Below are 20,680 nucleotides of genomic sequence, written 5' to 3'. Positions count from 1 at the left end.
TCTTCCTTTCCAACATTTTTGAGTCGATCTACAGATCATAGTTCTTCATCTAGAGTCTTGAATCTTAATAAGCCAGACTTATGGCATCTTCGTTTGGGTCATTGTAGTCAAGTTTTTCTTGACAAGTTGTCTGCTACAGGTTTGATACCCGCAGTCAGTTTAGAGTCAAAATGTCCAAGTTGTCATTTATGCAAAAGTCATGTACTTCCTTTTCATAGTATCAATAAAAGAGCAACAAAGCCTTTTGAGATTATATGCTCAGATGTTTGGGGTCCTGCGCCCACTGCCTCTCTTTCTGGATCTCGATACTATGTACTCTTTCTTGACTCTTACACTCGTTTTAGTTGGATTTACTTCATGAAAAACAAACATGAAGTTTTCAAGTTGTTCAAACAGTTTCATTTACTAGTTCAAAACCAATTCAATACCAATGCTGTATATTTCCAGTGTGATGGGGGGGGGAGAATACATATCCCATGATTTTAGTGAATATTTGAAGGAGCATGGCATTACACGTAACATTTCTTGCCCTCATACCCCTCAACAAAATGGAGTAGCTGAGAGAAAACACAGGCATATTGTTGAGACAGCCTTGAACCTGATGCATACTGTGGGTATTCCTTTCTCTCTTTGGACAGAGGCTTTCCATACAGCTGTTTACGTTATCAACAGGTTGCCCATGACCATCCTTGAAGATAATTCTCCGTATTTTGTTCTTTATAATTGTCATTCATCATATGAAGAACTACATCCTTTTGGTTGTGTATGTTATGTTCATATTGATCATTCATTGAGAAATAAGTTTCAAGACAGAGCTGTACAGTGCAAGTTTCTTGGGTATTCAGATGACTATAAGGGATACAGGTGTTATGATCCTCATACAGGCAAAATTCGGGTATCTAGAAATGTTGTTTTTGATGATGAAAATTTTGACACTCTGGGTTCATCTTCCACAGATACACAGGACAGTTATGATCCTTGGCTCAGTGACTCACTTTTATATGACTCGTTGCCTTATGAGGATTCATCTTTATTGACAGACAATGAACCTTATACTTTCGATGTGGAACCGCATATGGAAGACATTCCTCCTACAACAACATCCTCACATTTTCTGGTCTTGTTTATTCTCGTAGAGCTCATCCAGTCAATGATGAGACTCCTCTACGACGTTCCACTCGGATTAGACATCCTATAGATCGCTGGGTAAGTTATAACAATTTCTCTTTGGATTTTCAAACATTTCTAACTAGAGTGTCCAAAGAAACATAACCTTCCTCTTTTCATGATGTTGTACATTCTCGTGCCTGGGTAGAGGCGATGAATAAGGAAATGGAAGCATTGCATGAATGCAATACATGAGAAATTGTACCAAGGCCAGATAACAAGAATGTTGTAGGATCCAAATGGGTGTACAAGATCAAGCACAAACCGGATGGCAATGTTGAGCGCTATACGGCTCGTCTGGTTGCACGAGGCTTTACACAACAGTATGGCCAGGACTACGATGAAACGTTCAGCCCAGTAGTAAAATTGGGCACCGTCAGGATTATCATTGCATTTGCGTTACAACATGGAGCAGCCACCTGGTTATAGCATGCATGATTCATCCAATTGGGTATGTAAACTTCGACGCTCTCTTTATGGCTTGAAACAAGCTTCTCGATCTTGGTTTGAAAGTTTTTCCACGGAGATCCAGCATCATGGGTTCACTAAAAGTGTTCTCGATCATTCATTGTTCATATTCAAAAGTGATTCAGCTATTGTTTGGGTGCTTATATATGTTGATGACATCATTATTACCGGGAGTGATGATGTTCACATATCTTGGGTTAAGTCTATGCTGATGGCTAAATTCAAGATGAAAGACTTGGGTCCCTTGCGATATTTTTTGGGTGTGGAAGTTGATAGTAGACATGAGATTATTACATTGAGCCAACATAAGTACACTATTGATATTTTACTTGCTACAGGGTTGGAGAATTGTAAACCTATTAGCACACCTTGCCTTCTAAATCATAAGCTAAGTGCTAAAGAAGGCACTATTTATCATGATCCTACTTTGTATCGTTGAGTTGTAGGGATGTTACAATACTTAACATTCACTAGGCCTGACATAGCATACTCTGTCAATCAGGCTTCACAGTTTATGCATGCTCCTACAGATGTACATATGGAAGGAGTAAAAAGGATCCTTCAGTATTTAAAGGGTACGATTGGAGATGACTTGATGTATACCAAGGACACAGCTTATACATCAGGGCTCGACTATTCACCTACACAGACGCGGACTGGGCTGGTGATCCTGACGAGCGCAGATCAGTTTCGGGGTATTGCATTCTTATCGGCAATAATATTGTAACATGGAGTAGGAAGAAGCAAAAGGTAGTGGCACGATCTAGTACTGAAGCAGAGTATCGTGCAATGGCAGCAGGAACTGCCGATGTTACATGGGTGAGACATCTACTGCAAGAATTACAAGAACCGATCTCGTCCTCTATGCTTCTTTGCGATAATCAGAGTGCTATTAATATTGCTTTCAATCCCATCCTTCATTGTTGCACGAAGCATATCGAGATCGATCAACACTTTGTTAGACTAAAGGTGGAAGAAAAAGAAATTGAACCTGCATATGTTCGGTCAGATATGCAAATTGCTGACATCTTTACCAAGGGATTATCCACTCATCAGTTTTGGGCACTCAAAGACAAGTTGAGCATGATCAAAGACCATTCTCAACTTGAGGGAGGCTGTTAGTTTTGGATCATGGATCCGACCCACAACACATTCCAAGGATCCATCTTGGGATGCGTGGGCGGTGGCATGTTTGTAATTTATTTTTATTACTTGTGTAATGTTATACCCTGTACAACACTTATAAATAACAAGTGAAAAGCGAAAACCCTATTGCCGCCGACTCCTCTCTTCTCTCTTTACCTCACTTTTATCTCTTGCATGTTGATATTTCTGACAGCTGGAAGAGAGAGAGAGAGAGAGAGAGAGAGAGAGAGAGAGAGAGAGAGAGAGAGAGAGAGAGAGAGAGGTGGGAGGCGTGAATTCCAAAGAGAGAGACCCCTTTCTTCTCTCAAACATCTAATTTATAATGTTTTAATTAGGTTTTGAAAATTTTTTCAAAAGGAGTCTGCATTTTTTTTCAAATATTTCAAATAACTTCATTTTTTGAAAGTATTTTCCAAAAACTTAATTAATTTCTCAAAAAGGCTCAGAAAGGGTTTACATTGCTCAATTTAATATCTGATAAAAAAACTTTGAAAACCTTCGCAAACAAGCATTTTTTAAACAATTATTGACATGATCATGCATGAAAAATATATGAATTTATGTGTAGAAATTATGCATGATCAAATACCCCCATGCTTATCGTTTGCTAGTCCTCGAGCAAACTGAAGCAAAAACAAAAATGATAAACTAATCAAAACAAAAACCTAACTCACTTTCGTAGGAATCACGATTGCATTTAGCACATGCAACACGCCCTTTAAACCCCTGGGTTACTCCAGTGGACGAGTAAGGTCTCGTGAGGGTTTGCAGTGATGCTACCCACAAACATCTCTGTCATGTATGCATATAAATTTTAGAACACAAAGCATTAGACAATTAAGGAGTTTGTTTTCACAATTATGTCATGCCATTGCATTATCAAAACATGATTAGAGTCTTCTACCTGCCACCACAGAATAAAATATTTTCTTTTACTTTTCTAAATAGCATAGTCATTTATGTTTCATTCTCAGAAATTCAAATACATACATGTTATTATTTACTTATCCTCACTCATATGTGTTCTGCACAAGTGTTTTTTCAATATTTGCTTCTAAGCAATGAACTTTTCTCTTTTACGCTCTTTTTTTTTCTTGATTTTCAAATTTTCACACATTTTTTTTCTTTTATTGAACACTATATCAAATTTCTAGTTTTCGTGACCTGTGTAACGAGCTTTGGGTCAGTGACTCCCAGACCAGACGACCTTAGGGCACCAGATACAAAGTATCATTCGGACTTAATTGCTCGAGTCACTAGACCTTCAATTTTTATAGTTTACGTATAGTCTACTTCTCTGTCATGTGCAATGTCAATACCTATTAAGCTCTTTATAAAGTCCATGTAACGGGCTTTCAGGCCGATGACTCCCAAACCAGATGGCTTTAGGGCACCAGGTGTAAACACCCCTCAGGCTCTACTTGCTCGAACAAAATAGCCCACCGATATCAATGTAGACAAAGAATTGACTTCCTTCATTATCCTTTTCGACATGAAACTCAAACACTTCAACTTGTGTCTAAGCCCATCTACTAGGAAGTACGAAGATATCAATCAACTAAACGTATGCTCTTTTTCACTTTTTGAGCTCATAAATGCAATATTGTTCATTTGCTTAGTTTTCAAAAATAAAATTGTGCATATTCATACTTGTGATTCAAAATAGACTCTAACATGCATTTATAATCATTTCTTTGAAATCCACATAAACAACCATGGTTTTCTAGATCCGTGTTAGAATTTTTTTTCGTGGGGCTTAAAAATTCTCTAAAAACGTTAGATGTTGCAAAGCAGTCATATAAGTTCAAACTCATTCCCTAAAAGCCTAATTTTAATGAGTTGACATAAAAATGCAAGTACAACGACATAAAAAGTTTAGGTGTGCAAACTACACCCTCCCCCATGCTTGAATGACACTGTCCTCAGTGGCACTCCCCCATGCTTGTATGAAACTAAAAGGCTGCACATGAGACAAAATAAATGAGGGAAAAGAGTAGAATGACCTGGCATGAAATATAAATGCACGTTCTATGAGTGCAATGAAATGTATACATGACATGACATGAAAAACTCATGAATAAAATGAAAAAGGAGAAACAAAATAAAATCTACAAATTCTAAGGCAAATATAATAATATACAAAATATGGGTTGCCTTCCATAAAGCGCTAAGTTTGACGTCCCTAGCCAGACGGATCCCTGGAAAAACCTTCATCGTCCATGAGATCAATGGACATGAAGTCTCGCTCAATCATGCTCTCTATGAAAAAGAGTGTCATCTGTGACACTGCGCACTGTGTTTCCATCCCTTCTACCTATAAATGTAATATCATGACTCTGTAGACAAGAAGGATGAAGACTAGTCTCATCTGAGAGACTGGTCAGGAAATGAGAGTCTAGGACCGACCGACTATCAATGAATGCAACTTCAGACAAGTGGTGAATATGATCTGGCTTGACTTGGTCAAGCACCTTTTGCATCTGCACCTCTTGCTTGCTAAAAGCAATCGGTGATCCTAAAGATTGAGAGAATGGGGCTCTATGATTATGTGATGATAATGCATGCTGCGGGCCTTGCCCCTTCTCCTGGGGTATAATGGAGGCGATTGACTCGTCAGTGGGTATGATATAGGATTCATGAATCGATTTCTGAATGGGGTGACACACCTTCCCATTCCCGAGGGATGCAACAGATTTAACCTGCGCAGGATGTGAATCTATGGGGTGCAGGTCAAATGACATAGGATCCTTTCCCTTTGGGTTGACAACAAACTGACTAGATAGGCCCCCCTCGCTTTGCTTACTGAAGGCCTGAACCAACTGTCCCATTTGAGTCTCTAGCTTGCCTATTGACTGTGTGTGGGAACAAAGAGTGGCCTTAATATCAGAAAAGACCTCTAACATCTCTCTTGAAATGATATGCACGATGTTGGCTCCTGAGGAGAATACAAACTATACTGGGGGTAGACCTGTGAATCTATCTGACACGAGTAACTTTGTGAAAAGTTACTCAGTCTATGCTGTGTCTGGGAGGGCTGATGGGGTGGACTGATGTGGTGGTTTCGCCATCCTGGGTTATATGAGGGTGCAAATGAATCAGGCTCGGGCCCAGCGAAACCTTGGGCAACATTCACCTGCTCCTGAACGGATTTAGGATATAGCGACGCTGTCGGACAATCAGAAACACAGTGTGCATGGCTAGCGCATAGCTCACACACTCTTCCTACTGGACTTCGCGAAGAGTTTGCTAGGAATTGATCTAACTTTCTATTCAACTGGTCAACCTTGGTACGCAAATCTAACTCAGACCCAACTTCAGAAATCTCAACTTTTCTAGGACCACTAGACACATATGCAGTCTTATCGAGCCGTGAAGCTGTCGCATGGTGCATCAAATTTTCGCTCCATGTCTCAAAAAGCGACCATGCTTCATCCTCACTTTTGAGCATAAAAGTGCCCCCACACGCGACATCCACCATTTGACGGTTCTTCTCAGTAAGACCGTCATAGAAATATTGCACCAGTTGCCAGTGAGGCACCTGATGGTGGGGACACTTGCGGAGAAGATTCTTCATCCTCTCCCAAGTCTCATGGAACATTTCCCCCTCTATTTGCGAAAAGCTGGTGATGGCCTTTCGATACTGGTTCGTCTTATTTAAAAATTCCCTTTGCATATGTTCCCACATGGTAATTCGAACTGTATCTAATGCCTTCAGCCAATGCTTGGCTTTATCCTTTAGAGAGAAGGGAAACAAGGTCAGCCTCATAGCATCGTCTTCAAAGTTGTTGATTCGCACTGTCGAGCAAATCTCCAGAAATTCGTCGAGATGACGATATGGGTCTTCATTACTAAGGCCATAAAACAAAGGTAGCATCTGGATCACACTGGCCTTTATCTCAAAATGGTTCGCTCCTACATCAGGTCTCATGATGCAGGAGGCGGGAGTATAAGTGTTAGGCATGAAGTACTCCCTAAGGGGACGAGTCATCTGCTGATTCTCAGCTATGGTTGCAGATCTTTGGGGCTCTCCTAATAAGGGACTCTGGGTCCTAAATCGGTTCTACCAGCTCGGGGTCAAGCGAGCATCGCCCTTGCATACACCTCGAAGTAGACCGGTGTAGCTCACGTCCTAATGTGAGGTTTTCTACCTAACTAACGCGCTAGCAGCCAAACCACGCAAACCACAAAGCGAGTAAACTAAAAAAAACAAGAACTAAACAAACACTACGCAGTTGCACACAACAGAGATTATGCAAAGAAAATAAAATCTATGTGTACGGTACCAATCGTACACAGTCACCTCTAAGGGGACCCTAGTGGGTGGGCTGTGCAAAAAGGTAAGCTTGTCTCTACGGTATGCACATACATGGTTCTAAAACCTAAATGCAAAACAAACACTAGGCAATAAAGTGAATACTTGTATTTCGCCATTCCCCGGCAAAGGCACCCTTTTTTGTTAAACAAAATAAATAGATGGTTTTATTACAGACCCAATTAATAAAATAAAATAAAACCCTAATCTAAAAAGAAAAGAAAGGCTTCAATGCTTCGAGTCTTCTTGTCCCTTCTTGAGTTTATGTATGTTTTCTTGAACTTTTGCTTTTCTAAGGGCTCCCTGAGGACCTTCTGAGGGTCCCTTGAGGGGACCTTTTAGGGCACAAAAAGGGCTCTACCGCACGTTCCAATGCTTCCTTGCAAAACACAAAAACACAAAAACAAAGCAGTACGACGAAACTAAACAAGAAATTAATACTAAAGACAAAAAATATTCAGCAAATACAAGATTTGAATTAAGTTACTAAACTAAACATGAACAACTAATCTATCCTAACACTAAAAGACAAAATTTTAAAACTACCTAAACAACCAACTGCATAACAAACTATGATATTCTTTAACAAATCCACTAATCAAATAAATTAGATCAAACTAACTAAACTCGAATCCAACTAAAATAACAATTTGATGGATGAATTAGAAAATGAACACAATCAATCAACAATCTAACTAAGACATGGCTATACAATTGACTAAAGCTTTAACTCAAATGACTAAAAATGTGAGATAAAACACGACAATATGATAGACTAATTAATTATAGCAACCTGAATTAAAATGGCTAAATTACCTAGCTAACAACTAAGCAAAACGTGAATTGACATAACTAAGATATATGTAATTAAGCTATTCAAAGCAAACAAATAAACTAAAATATTAAACAATATAACTAATAACAACTAATGACCTATTGAGCCAAGTAGTCAACTATCCTATTGACATTAATTAATCTAACCTATTGAAATAAACTAACATCACACACAAAGACAAATTCCAAAATGACCTATTCACTAACAATTAAACTATTTTGCCTATGTAAACAAAACAACATAAACAGCTAACTATCTTATTGCTAATGAATTAAAATTACTAATAGCATAAACAACTAATGAGTAAAGAGCATATGCAATGAAATACTTAATAAACAACTAATGAAATTATCTAACGTAGGTAATAAACAAATGCTGAATAAAAGCTATGATAGAAACATTACTAAATAAGAACTAACACAAACGCTAACACTAAATAACACAAAACGACTAAACCTACTATAAAAAAATTTGCTGACTGAAGAACCGACTGAAAGTATTAAAACAGAGTGAATAAAAAAAAACATTGAACTAGATGTTAAAAATTAAGATGCACGAAACGGCTGAAACGCTATATGCTGAAACAATTGAAAAGAAGGACTACCGACTGAATAAAAACTTTGTAAACACAGCTATACTGGAGGACATGACCAACTGATAAAAAAAAAATGGAACTGAAAACGATTAAAATATTGCTTGACTAACCTATACTAAAAATCAACAACCTAAACTATATGAAAATCAAATAATCTGTAAAAAACGTTAATGCTACTGGGAATCAACAGTATGAATGAACACAAACCCTATATGAATCTAACGTTCTACATGCACGTCAAGAAGATGAAGACACCTATTTTTTTTCTTTTCAGATGTTAAACTAAGCTAACTGGATACGCTGATGGGGATATGATGAACTGATCTAATATACTAAGCTATGCCCCTACATCTACAGAAAAACAAGGTCGAAGAACGAACCGTTGAGGGTTGCCTTCAACAGAGGGGTTGGGGAGAGAGCGGCCTCTCACGATCTATGCCCGTCACGCTACACACCTTGATGATAGACAATGAAGAAGATGCCGGTGAAGAAAAAGGGTAGAGAAAGGAAAGAAAGAGAGAAAAAGAAGTAGAATAAAGAAGAAGAAGAAGAAGAAGAGAGAGAGGGGAAGAAGAAAGTGGCGGGAGAGAGAGAGAGAGAGAGAGAGAGAGAGAGAGAGAGAGAGAGAGAGGTGGGAGGCGTGAATTCCAAAGAGAGAGACCCCTTTCTTCTCTCAAACATCTAATTTATAATGTTTTAATTAGGTTTTGGATTTTTTTTCAAAAGGAGTCTGTATATTTTTCAAATATTTCAAACAACTTCATTTTTTTGAAAGTATTTTGCAAAAACTTAATTAATTTCTCAAAAAGGCTCAGAAAGGGTTTACATTGCTCAATTTAATATCTGATAAACAAACTTTGAAAACCTTCGCAAACAAGTATTTTTTAAACAAATATTGACATGATCATGCATGAAAAATATATGAATTTATGTGTAGAAATTATGTATGATCATTTAACTTGGTTGGTTTTTTGTTAATGTTCAGTATTGCCTATTTGACTTCAAATACTTTAAATTATATTTCTTATTTATTTCACAATTGTGGTTAAATTTGTAATGTCTGAGATGGAAGAGAAATAGAAAAACCGAGGCAATGAAACTGGGATTGTATGATAATGAAATACAATGGCAACATATGTTGTTCTTGTTCCTTGCTATATTGTAGATTGAGACCCTCTTTTTGCCTCCAAAGGTGTTGTGTTTTTAGCCCAATTATTATTATTATTAATATTATTATTAATCGTTTGCTTTGTAGTACTTTCTTCCATTTCTTCAGCTCAATTGTCAAATACTGTTGGCCCCTCTAGATTCTGGATAATAAAGAAATAAAATTTTGACTGTAGAGATATTATGATATATGTTACCATGTTGATGCTTCTTTTTATTTTCGTATAGGCATTGCTTATGTGTTTGAATGCAAAGAGTGATTTTGGATTCACATTTTTTAACTTTCCATTCTTTTTAAAAAAATACACAAATTTTAAACATATTTTCATAATTGGATCCAATATGATACCCATATTTGAGGTTAGAATCCACAATTTTTAAGCACATTTTCATATTTGTATCCAATATGATACCCATTTTGCATGTGTATATACAAATAATGTCAATTTCTATTTTTTATTAAATACACAATTTGTAGCATTTTTTGGTATGTAGATCCAATATGATACCCATATCTAAGGCTAAATCCCAATCATAACTCATCCAAACACTGTTTTGGTGGAGCGGATCGGGTTGTTTCTTGATCATGTTAGATTTCAGTTTCCAAGTAGGATTTTAATATTTCTAATCATGAATTGATGACATATAATTGTTCAAGAAGTTGCTCTTAAGATGGTATTCATGCTTTATTTCTTCAAATCAAGAATTAGGTGCGTACCTAATCATAAGCATATTATATATAAAGTATATTCTTAGGGGGCGTTTGATTCGCGAAACACACATCTTTAATGAAATGAGAAAGATAATGCAAGAGAACACCTCTTATGGGCTTACAAGAACACAATATCAAAGAACTTCAAGACCACTTATGGGTCAACACAAAAAACTCATGCACATAGACCACTTAAGGGCCAACACACATAAAAATACAGGATTTTATATAACAAAATGCTTGAAAAAGCATTACCTTTACAAGAGGGGGAATACCCCTATTTATACACAACAAAGAGGCATTAGAGCCATTGGGACACCCCCCAACAGCTAGAGATAGAGCAGTTGGGGAAGTCCCAAGGACTCTATGCATTGATTGCCATATTGCCCTCACCAACAAACTAAATTCCTAGTTTGTACAAAAATAAATAAAAAGATTGTTGTGCCCCTATTGGGCTCAACCTATTAGAACTATGTGAAAAGACAAAAATACCCATAGTGGGTATTTACCTATTACAATAATAAAGAGTGTGTGTATATATATATATATATATCACTATCACCGATATTGGCGATATTTTGAAAATATCGTGAGAAATATTGATATTTTAAGGTCGCTGATATTAAAGGTAATATCTCGTGATATTTTGGAAGACAAAATATCGTGATAATATCACAATATTTTTGGGGAAACTCTTTTTTTTTTTTAAGTTTGCATTTCCTATTTCTTTGTTTATTTTATATTTTAAAACTTTTAAAACATGTTTTTTTATACTTTTTTGGAAGAAAATTAATGCAAAACTTTTTTCTTAGTTTTTTTGTTGTTTTTTATATTTTTTTCAATTTTTTAAAATCTCAAGACATTCTGAGATATTCCTGAGATTTATCAACTTTTGAAAATCTCTCCGAGAAATATCCTCCCTGAAAAATTACCGTTTACAATACAGGTGACTATGTGCATATCTTAACAACGTCTTCGAACACTTGCAGCATGGGGCTCACGTGCATCTACACATCCACATAAACAAGGGAGAAAGCAGATGTGTGGACACACATTTAAAAACCCAAGTGAAGGATGCTAAATCTGATTTTTTTAGGGTATGCTTAGATTTTAGAGATTTTTGCATTTTAATCCTTATTTTTTCAATTTATTGAGTGAATGCATGCAAAATCCGATGTTTTTTTGTTTGGGTATGCAGAGACGAGAATTAGGGGTTTTGGCATTTTAATCCCTATTTTTGTAATTTATTGAGTGAATGATACTAAATCTGATTTTTTTTGGGTATGCTTAGGTTTTAGGGGTTTTTGCATTTTAATCCCCATTTTTGCAATTTATTGAATGAATGCATGCAAAATCAGATTTTTTTGGTATGCTTAGATTTTAGGGATTTTTGCATTTTAATCCTTATTTTTTGCAATTTATTGAGTGAATGCATGCAAAAATATGTTTTTTTTGGATATGCTTAGATTTTTAGGCTTTTGCATTTTAATCAGTATTTTTGCAATTTATTGAGTGAATGATGCCAAATCTGATTTTTTCTAGGTATGCTTAGATTTTAGGGTTTTTTATTTTTTAATCCCTATTTTTGCATTTTATTGTTTGATGTTAAATCCATTTTTTAGGTAATCTTAGATTTTAGGAGTTTGTATTTTAATCAGAATTTTTTATGCTTAGAAAATGAAATATGAATTTCTTCTTTTATCAAAATACACAAATTTAAAACATTTGTATCCAAGTGGTCTGCAATGATGAATCAAATGCGGGACACATGGATAGTAGTGTTCTAACGTGGTTGATGCAAACACTAGACAAAGACACCATGTTGCCTTGGACATGGTTAGAACATGACTTGACAAACATAGTGGTCTTGTCCGGCGTTGTTCCCGAATCAAACACCCCCTTAGGGTGAAAAAGGTGATGTTCTTTTTTAGCATTGTTGAAAAAATCACTAGATTGAGCCACCAAGTCAATTTTTGTTTTCTCAACATCAATGTTTTTTTTTATCAAATTCAGCTCTATAACGTGGTCTATTTCATAAGGCAACGTAAGAGTTTGCCCGTGTCGTGTTTGTGCCAATATTTCCACACTTTAGTTTCAGGCAAAAGTACAAGAAAGTACCACAACTATGCCATTAGGACACTTAGCATGCATGTCTTAGGAGGTAGCTAGCATAAAAGGCAACATAGAATGAGGGAAAAAAATTATAAAAGAAAATCCTGGCATCCTTAATTGCTACAGCGTCACTTGAAACTTTGCTTTTGGTTGCAATTCTCTTTTACCAAATCAACGATGTTAGCATATCAATAATATATGGGGAGCAACTGAGCATATGCTCAAACAACAACTTAAATTAAGCCAGAGTTCTTTTGCTAAAATTCCTATAGAAATATGGAACACTTTTCGCAATTGGGTGGCCTTGATATAAGCCACAACTACTTGATTCTTCTTCTTCCAAGTGACGTGTTCAAGATTCTTGCTCACTTTTTATTGGTTGATTCCATACTGACAGATTGATAACCGATCAGGAGGAGATGGGTTAGATGGAGGAGAATTGGAGGGATAAAGGGGTCGATTATGGTGGATTGGTGAGGAATTGTGGGAGATGGAAGAAATGAAGGGGAATTCTCACTAAAGAAGAACCCTAATGAGCCAATATCAAGCCCTAAGAGGCAAGAGCCAAATCCACTCTACAAAAGAGAGGCCAAAGAGAAGTAATTAACATTAAGAAAGATAAAAACATAATAAGATAACCCTACAATGGGTGTATATATAGACCCCATGAACCCCAAAAGGCAAAAATAACCCTCAGTAAGCCCCAAGTATCCCCATACACCCTCCATGGATCCAAATACAAGATGTGGGAGGCTATGCTTGTAAAACCCACGTAATTTTTTTTTATCGGACTCGGGTCGGGATCCGACCCAGGTCCGCCCTCGTTGGGGTTTTAAAACCCGACATAGGGTGAGGGTTTTAAAACAAAACCCTCCCCTGTGCGTCGCACCTCACCCGCGCCGCTCCACCCCCTCGACAGATAAGGGAAACCCTTGAGGGTTTTCCCAAATTTTGACCCCCCGCCCCCACGAGCTCTTTAAAAGCATCACAGGAGGGCAGAGGGGGCATGCCTCCCTCTCGAGCCTCCTTCTCCTCGCACCGACGACCCTGCGAATCACGATGCCTCCTCCCTTTGGTTCGATCACCGTCGCCGCTGTGACCACCGCCGACGACCTCAAAGGTACGCCTTTTTCCCCTTCTCCTCCCCCAGTCTTCTAATCCTCCTCCTCTCCCTCTCTCCCTCAATGTCATCTCGTCGGGAGGCCGACAGGAGGCCGATGGCCCCTGCCGTGCCCTCCCTCTTATCCCTCTTCTTGAGGGTTTGCTGGGAGGTCGATAGGCGGCGCACGGCCCCTGCCGCGCCCTCCCACTCCCTCGGTGTCCATCGGAGGCCCCACAGGTGGCCTACTGGGCCCCTGTCGTCTCCCCCTCTCTCTTGAGGTTGTCGGACAGCCCATGGGGCCTGTCACCCCTAACCCCTCTCCTTGCGAGCTCCCCTCCGGCAAGCCGTTGTCGGCGACCGTGCCATCCCCCCTCAGGTAACCCGATCTCTCTCTCGTTCCCTCATTTTGCTCCTCTTTGGGTTCTCACCCTCAGTCCTGCACAGCTCGCCGGAGCCCCTTTCGCCGGCGTCCCAACCTCGCAACCCTCGATGCCATCGGCTCCCTGCGGGCTGCTGCGACCCCAACACCATGCTTTCCCTTGGTCTGGTGCCCCTTCCGATTTCTTTTTCACTCGTCCTCCGACAGGCTGGCAGGGGCCGAACCCCTATCACCTGGACCCTTCTTTCGATGGCTCGGTAGGGGCCGAGCCTCTGCTACCTTCGTTTTCTCTGACAGGCCGACAGGGCGATGGCTCTGTCGCCTCTTTTCGACAGACCGGCAGGGGCCAAGCCCCGACCACCTTTAACTTATCGGCAGGGGCTTCGCCCCTGCCCTTTGTGTCTTTCATCGGCAGACAGGGGCAAGGCCCCTGTTGCCTTTGGCTTGGTCGGCAGGGGTGATGCCCTGCCCCTCTCTGTCTCCCTCTTCTGCCTCCCTCCCTGAATTGGGTACCCTACAACCTAGTGTCGGGCTCGGCCTGACAGCCGAGCCCACCACTCCTCGTAGCCTCCTTGAAGATCAAGGATATGCTTGGCCTGAGGGTCGAGCCTGGCCTCCTACTCCCTGCCCCTTCTTTGGTCACTTTCATACTAACATTGGGTTTCCTGCAGATTTCGCGACAGATTCCACTCGTACCCCGCGACCTGAGCCCCCGTATCGCCTATACTCTCAAACGCTCGCAGCGACGCAACCTCATAACATTCTGAGGTAGGGTAAAGTCGCACAAAGGGCAATAAATGAACCTATTTAAGTTGAAATAATTAAGATGCCCATGCTAGAAATGCTTAGAGTTATATTGCTTCTGCATTGCGTATTTTCTTGTTTGCATGCTCATGGGTCGAGGTACAATTTCATTCTTCGATCATTATTTTGCATAGTTGCTTATGAGTTTGAGGTGTGGTTTCGTACTTCGTGTAATACCTATGCCCTTGTTTGCTGGCATATATTTTTGCCTGCACGTTTCCTTTGAGTGAGGTACGACTTCGTGTCTCATGTATTACTTATGACCTTATGTGTTTGCCTATCTAAGTGGTCAAGGTATGGTTTTGGTACCTCGTGTGTTACTTATGTGCTTTTCGCTCGATGTGCGGCATCACAAGTCGAGAGTTGCTTGTCGTCATGTTATAACCTGCATATGCTCACACTCATGGTAAATATGTACTTACATAAATGTAGTCTTGTGCCTAACCTGATTTCAGTTGTTTTTAAAACACTAGAAGTTGCGCTTGTGCGCTATAGTTCTTTTAAAGAGGATTTCCTTTCCCAAACCCAGTACTCTTCAAAATGCACAGCTTTTGCAAAGTTAAGTTTTAAGTCCTGTCGGATTGCGAAGTCACATTTGGGCCCTCCCAGGTCCACACACTTGGGAGAAATATTTTATAACCCCGATTCGAGTTGCGACCCAATTCTTCATTTATCAATCTAGTGTCGCATGTCGATACTAAGATAAATTTTGGATGCAAGATCGATAGTGTTGTGCCTTGCGTGAATGACTTAATGTGGCATTATGGCTTTTAAGGATGAATCGTGCCAAATGAGCACTCCTATATTCTTTGGATCGTTATGAAGTTGTGTGTTGGGTGTTCCTTTTGAGAAGCCCACACACCTCCCTTGTTCAGTATAGCGTACTTTGTTGATCAGACGAGAGATTCGAGACGACCTTGCATCATGAAATATGCAAAATATTGTTGAAGTGAATTCAAGACTTATCTTGCCAAACTGTGTTTTATTGATTCTTTTGTAGATAATATCTGTTGGGGTTTCTTTTGTAGAACCATTTCCCTTTCATCGTAGTCGTACTTTTGACAAGTACGACTGTACTTTTTGACAAGTACGTTTTCTTACGTTGTGATGATTGGATGAGTAGGTTGTGGCAACCTCGACGAGTGCAAATAACAAAATGCTAAGATCACCTAAATAAGTGATGATTTCGCCTTCACCGGCAAGATACTCAAGTTTGGTCGAAAGACCAAAGTATGTAGAATGAGTCTTCAGTTAATTAACCCTGATGTACTCATTCGAACCGCTGACTCCTGTCTGGAGAGAGGATGGGAAGGTACAAAAACTTCGATGGACAAGCCATTAATGGTAGTTACGAGCAAAAGACTCGGCTTCCCCAAACATCGGAGTTAGGGGAAGGGGACTACCATAATTATCCTAGGTGATTGCTCTCCATGTTCGGGATGCATCTATTGTTTATTCTGCTTTGGGGATTTCTCTCTTGGTCACCGACCGTCCCCTTAGGTGCGGACTGAGTCAGCTATCCGGGTTATCATAAAATACATAGCATAATACACCCCCGAATCAGTCTGGGTTGTTTCTAGAGTCGTGCCTTGTGCGTACCCACTTGTCCAGTTAATATCGAAACATAATTTAAATCCGATCACACAATTTGTTGAGTTATGCGCGTATGAAAGTTATAGTGTACAACAGGTTCAATACTTATGGAATTGTGTGTGTGGTTGATGAAACATTGTATTTTGCTAGTTAAATTTCTTATGCAGTTCTTTGCTTGTAATAGTTAGCCTACTTGTGCCAGTAAAATGCTTGTAATAATTTTAGCATTGTGCTCATGATAGTTTGCTCCATGACTCTGCTGAAAGCAAATTGCTATTTAATTGCCTGCCTACTTGACATATTAAATTATTCTGCTTAATTATGTTCTATATTGTCCTGTCTGTGCACCTACCAGTTTTTAGTGAAACTGACCCATTTTATGGGGAGGTAATGTATCGGTAATGCAGTCTGCGATGGCACGATAGCGTGATGAGATCAAGATAGAGCTCTTTCCCTGACGTTTCGCTCCTGAGGATATATTAGTAAATTTAGTATAAAGTGTCTTTCAAAAATTCTCTTTTAACCTTGAGTTACTAAAGCTGTTATACTAAACTTCTTTTTGGTTTCAATAAATATAATGAGTTGTAAATCTGTTGTACAAATTCTCAATTATTGAAACTGCATTATGAAACCATTTGATTTAAATGGTTATGCAAAATTCGACAAAAGAAAGTTTACGCTGTAATGCGCTCAAGGTCCATTGACTTGTTTTGAAAAAACATCATTTTCTGCTGAAGTACTATTTAAACTCTGATAATCGTATGATTTCAAAGCTTTCTAAACTATTCTAAAAGTTACAAGTCCTGGATTTTTGGGGCGTTACAATGCTAACCTGCCCCAAACAAGAGACTCAAAAAGACCAAAAAGATGCTCAACAAAATGGTTTGCTATCACAGATATCAGTGTTATTTTTCAAAATATCGTGATATGATCGTTGTAAAATCAAAAAACGATTTTATAGGCAAAATGTCATGATATTTTGAAACTATTGAGAAATTAAATTTATCACGATAATATCGGGAATTTATATTTATGTTTTATTGCTTCTTCGCTTTAGCATATATGTTTTCTTTTATATATATATTCATGTTGCTTCTTTGCTTATGCATCTTTTCTTATTTTTCCAACTTATTTTGAGATTTTCCTGATATTTATCGAAAAATGATAATATTTCAAGATTTTTCCTTGCCAAGATATAGCCGAGACTGATATTTATGACTATGGATGATTCCTTCTTCCTTGGCATCTCCTTTATACATGAATCACTGGGGCATGGTGATTGATCTGTCAGGATGCTTGATCATGGTTGTTAATAAAAGGGATGATTTTTTTTTTCATGATTATAATGTTTGACTAATTAAGCATTTCAGCCACAAGCTAGTTGAGAAGGGAAGAATATATGGAGGATTTTGTCCAAATCCTAAAGCTATATGTATAAATGTGTGTGTGTGGATCCAAGTTCCCAACGACTAGCAATTGATCCATAGTCACAAATGTCGTTCTTGGTATTTTTTTCACGGGAAAATCTTGGGAGATTTTGAAAAGTATCATTTTTCTCGGAAAAATCCTGGGAAGATCTCTGCAAAATTTTTGAAAAAAAATTGTACATATGTGAAAAAAATAGTGTAATATCAATTATTTGGTTAATATACTAAAAGAGTAAACAAAAAAAAAAGATTAACTCTAAAAAACTAATTTTTACATTTCTTTTTTTCTTCCCATCTCACCATCTCTTTTTCTTTTTGTATTTTTTTTCATAAATGGAGGATGGGAGGAAGAGTCACCGGACCAACCCTTCCCCCTTTCATTCACAATAGACAGCTCCCTCATTGGCCTTTCTATTGATAGGAGGAGGAGCTGATGGGCTCCTAAATCTCACGTAGTGAGAGAGAGAGAGCTTAGGAAATAATGAAATAATAGGAGTGAAGATTCATTTAAATGTGTTTTAGAATATGCCCATATCGATGAGGTGTGGAGGATTTCCCTACCTCCACGTCTATAAATACACCAATAGCTCATCCCAAGCCTTAAGCTGCAGCACAATTGGCTAATTGAAAGGCCCTCGAAAAAGAAAGTTTTGGGCCTTTCATTTAAAACTAAACTCATTTTGAAAATGAGTTTAGAAAGGCATTTTTATCAAACACTTAGTAATAAATGCGTGAAAAAATGTGAGATTTTGAATATAGGTGTTTATTTTCAAAATCTTGCGTTTTAAACGTGAAAGGTTCGGGAATAATAAAATTCATGTTTTTTTGCGAGAAATTGAAAAGAAAGTCTAATTCTCTGACTATGAATTGAATAGTGAAATAATTAGGGGTGGGCAATGGGCCGGGTCCGGTCAACGGCTCACCCGTTAGGCCCGTCGGCCTAATCGTGCCTATATATATACAACAATGCCTTCATCCCAAACAATTGGGGTCGGCGATATGAACCAAAAAGAAAATCTTTTTGGGTCCTCCACATGAATCCTTCTCCTCCAATCATTTCTATCCAATGTCATGTCCTCGGTGAGGTTCAAAGCCTTCATATCCTTTCTTATCATCTCCATCCAAGTCTTCTTAGGCCTACCCCGACCTCTTTTAGCTAATATATTTTTCCATTTCTCCATCCTTCTAACCGGAGCATCATTAGGCCTTCGTCGAATATGCCCAAACCATCGTAAACGATTCTCACTCATCTTATTTTCAATGGGTGCAATGCCTACCTTCTTACGTATTTCCTCGTTCCGAATCTTATCTTTTAGTGTCTTTCCACACATCCATCAAAGCATACGCATCTCAGTTACACTCATTTTTTGAAAATGATGTCTCTTGGCAGCCCAACATTTCGTAGCATATAGTAAAATAGGTCTAATTGTCATCCTATAAAACTTCCCCTTCAACCGCAATGGCATTCTACGATCGCACAACACTCCAATTGCACTTTTCCATTTCATCCACCCAACCTTAATCCTATGATTTACATCTCCATCAATTTCTCCATTCTTTTGAATGATAGATCCCAAATATTTGAAACAATCATCCACCGCTATTTCTTGCTCACCAAGCTTCACTACACTCTCATCACTACTTCGTTGCTTACTAAACCGACATTCCATATATTCTGTCTTACTCTTACTCAACGTAAAACCTCTTGCTTCCAAAGTCTGTTTCCATAATTTTAACTTAGCATTAACCCCAACTCTAGACTCATCAATCAAAACAATATCATCAGCAAACAACATACACCACAACACATTTTCTTGAATTGATCTCGTAAGTTCATCTAACACTATAGCAAAAAGGAAAGGGCTTAATGCAGATCCTTGATGTAACCCAACCGTTATAGGAAAATTGTTTGTCACCCCTCCACAAGTGCGGACATTGAATACTACTCCTTCGTACATATCTTTAATTATACTAATGTACTTGAGAGAGATACCTTTCTTCATCATTGTCCACCAGAGAACATCCCTAGGTACTCTATCGTATGCCTTCTCCAAATCAATAAAAACCATATGCAAATCTTTGTTCCCTTCTCTATATCTCTCAATAAGTTGTTTAAGAAGATGTATAGCTTCCATAGTTGATCTTCCAGGCATAAAACCAAATTGATTCTCCGATATCATGACAACCTTCCTCAACCTATAGTCAATCACCCTCTCCCAAAGTTTCATAGTATGACTCATGCGTTTTATACCACGATAGTTTGTGCAATCTTGTATATCACCCTTGTTCTTATAGAGAGGCACCAAAGTACTCTTCCTCCACTCATTAGGCATCTTATTTGTCCGCCAAATCTTGTTAAAAAGATTTGCCAACCATACTAAACCTTTCTCACCCAAGCATTTCCAAGCCTCGATAGGTATACCATCCGGGCCAGCTGCCTTTCTGGATTGCATTTTCTTCAAAGCCTTTGCAATTTCTTTCTTTTGAATCTTGCGCATGAAGTCACGATTCATTTTATGAAAAGTAATGGAGAAGTCTCCAAGATCCTGGGCATGCCTTCCATTAAATAGCTTATCAAAATAATATTTTCATCTCTTCTCATCTTTAACTAAAACCCTTTGCGTTTCATCTTTGATACATCTAACCATACCCAGATCCCTCGATTTCATATCTCTCATCTTTGCAAGCCTATAAATATCCTTTTTGCCCTCCTTGATATCCAACTTGTCATAGACCTCCTTATATACCTTATCCCTCGCGTTTCAAACTACTTTTTTAGCTTCCTTCTTTGTTACCATATACTTCTCCAAATTCTCATTATCACGACTCTTACTTAGATTTCTATAACACTCTCTTTTAAC

At 38.5% G+C, this 20,680-nt stretch overlaps 1 protein-coding gene across 1 annotated transcript in view; it reads left to right on the top strand.

Annotated features, from left to right (window-relative positions):
• LOC149845389 (pyruvate kinase isozyme G, chloroplastic-like) overlaps positions 1-20,680 on the top strand; it is a 90,748-nt gene that overhangs the window by 45,956 nt on the left and 24,112 nt on the right. The window lies entirely within an intron of this gene.

This window comes from Nuphar pumila, chromosome 2 (assembly GCF_984573655.1).
Source record: "Nuphar pumila chromosome 2, dmNupPumi1.hap1.1, whole genome shotgun sequence".
In the NCBI taxonomy this organism is placed as follows: Eukaryota; Viridiplantae; Streptophyta; class Magnoliopsida; order Nymphaeales; family Nymphaeaceae; genus Nuphar; species Nuphar pumila.
This window is presented reverse-complemented; position numbering and strand designations above follow the sequence as displayed.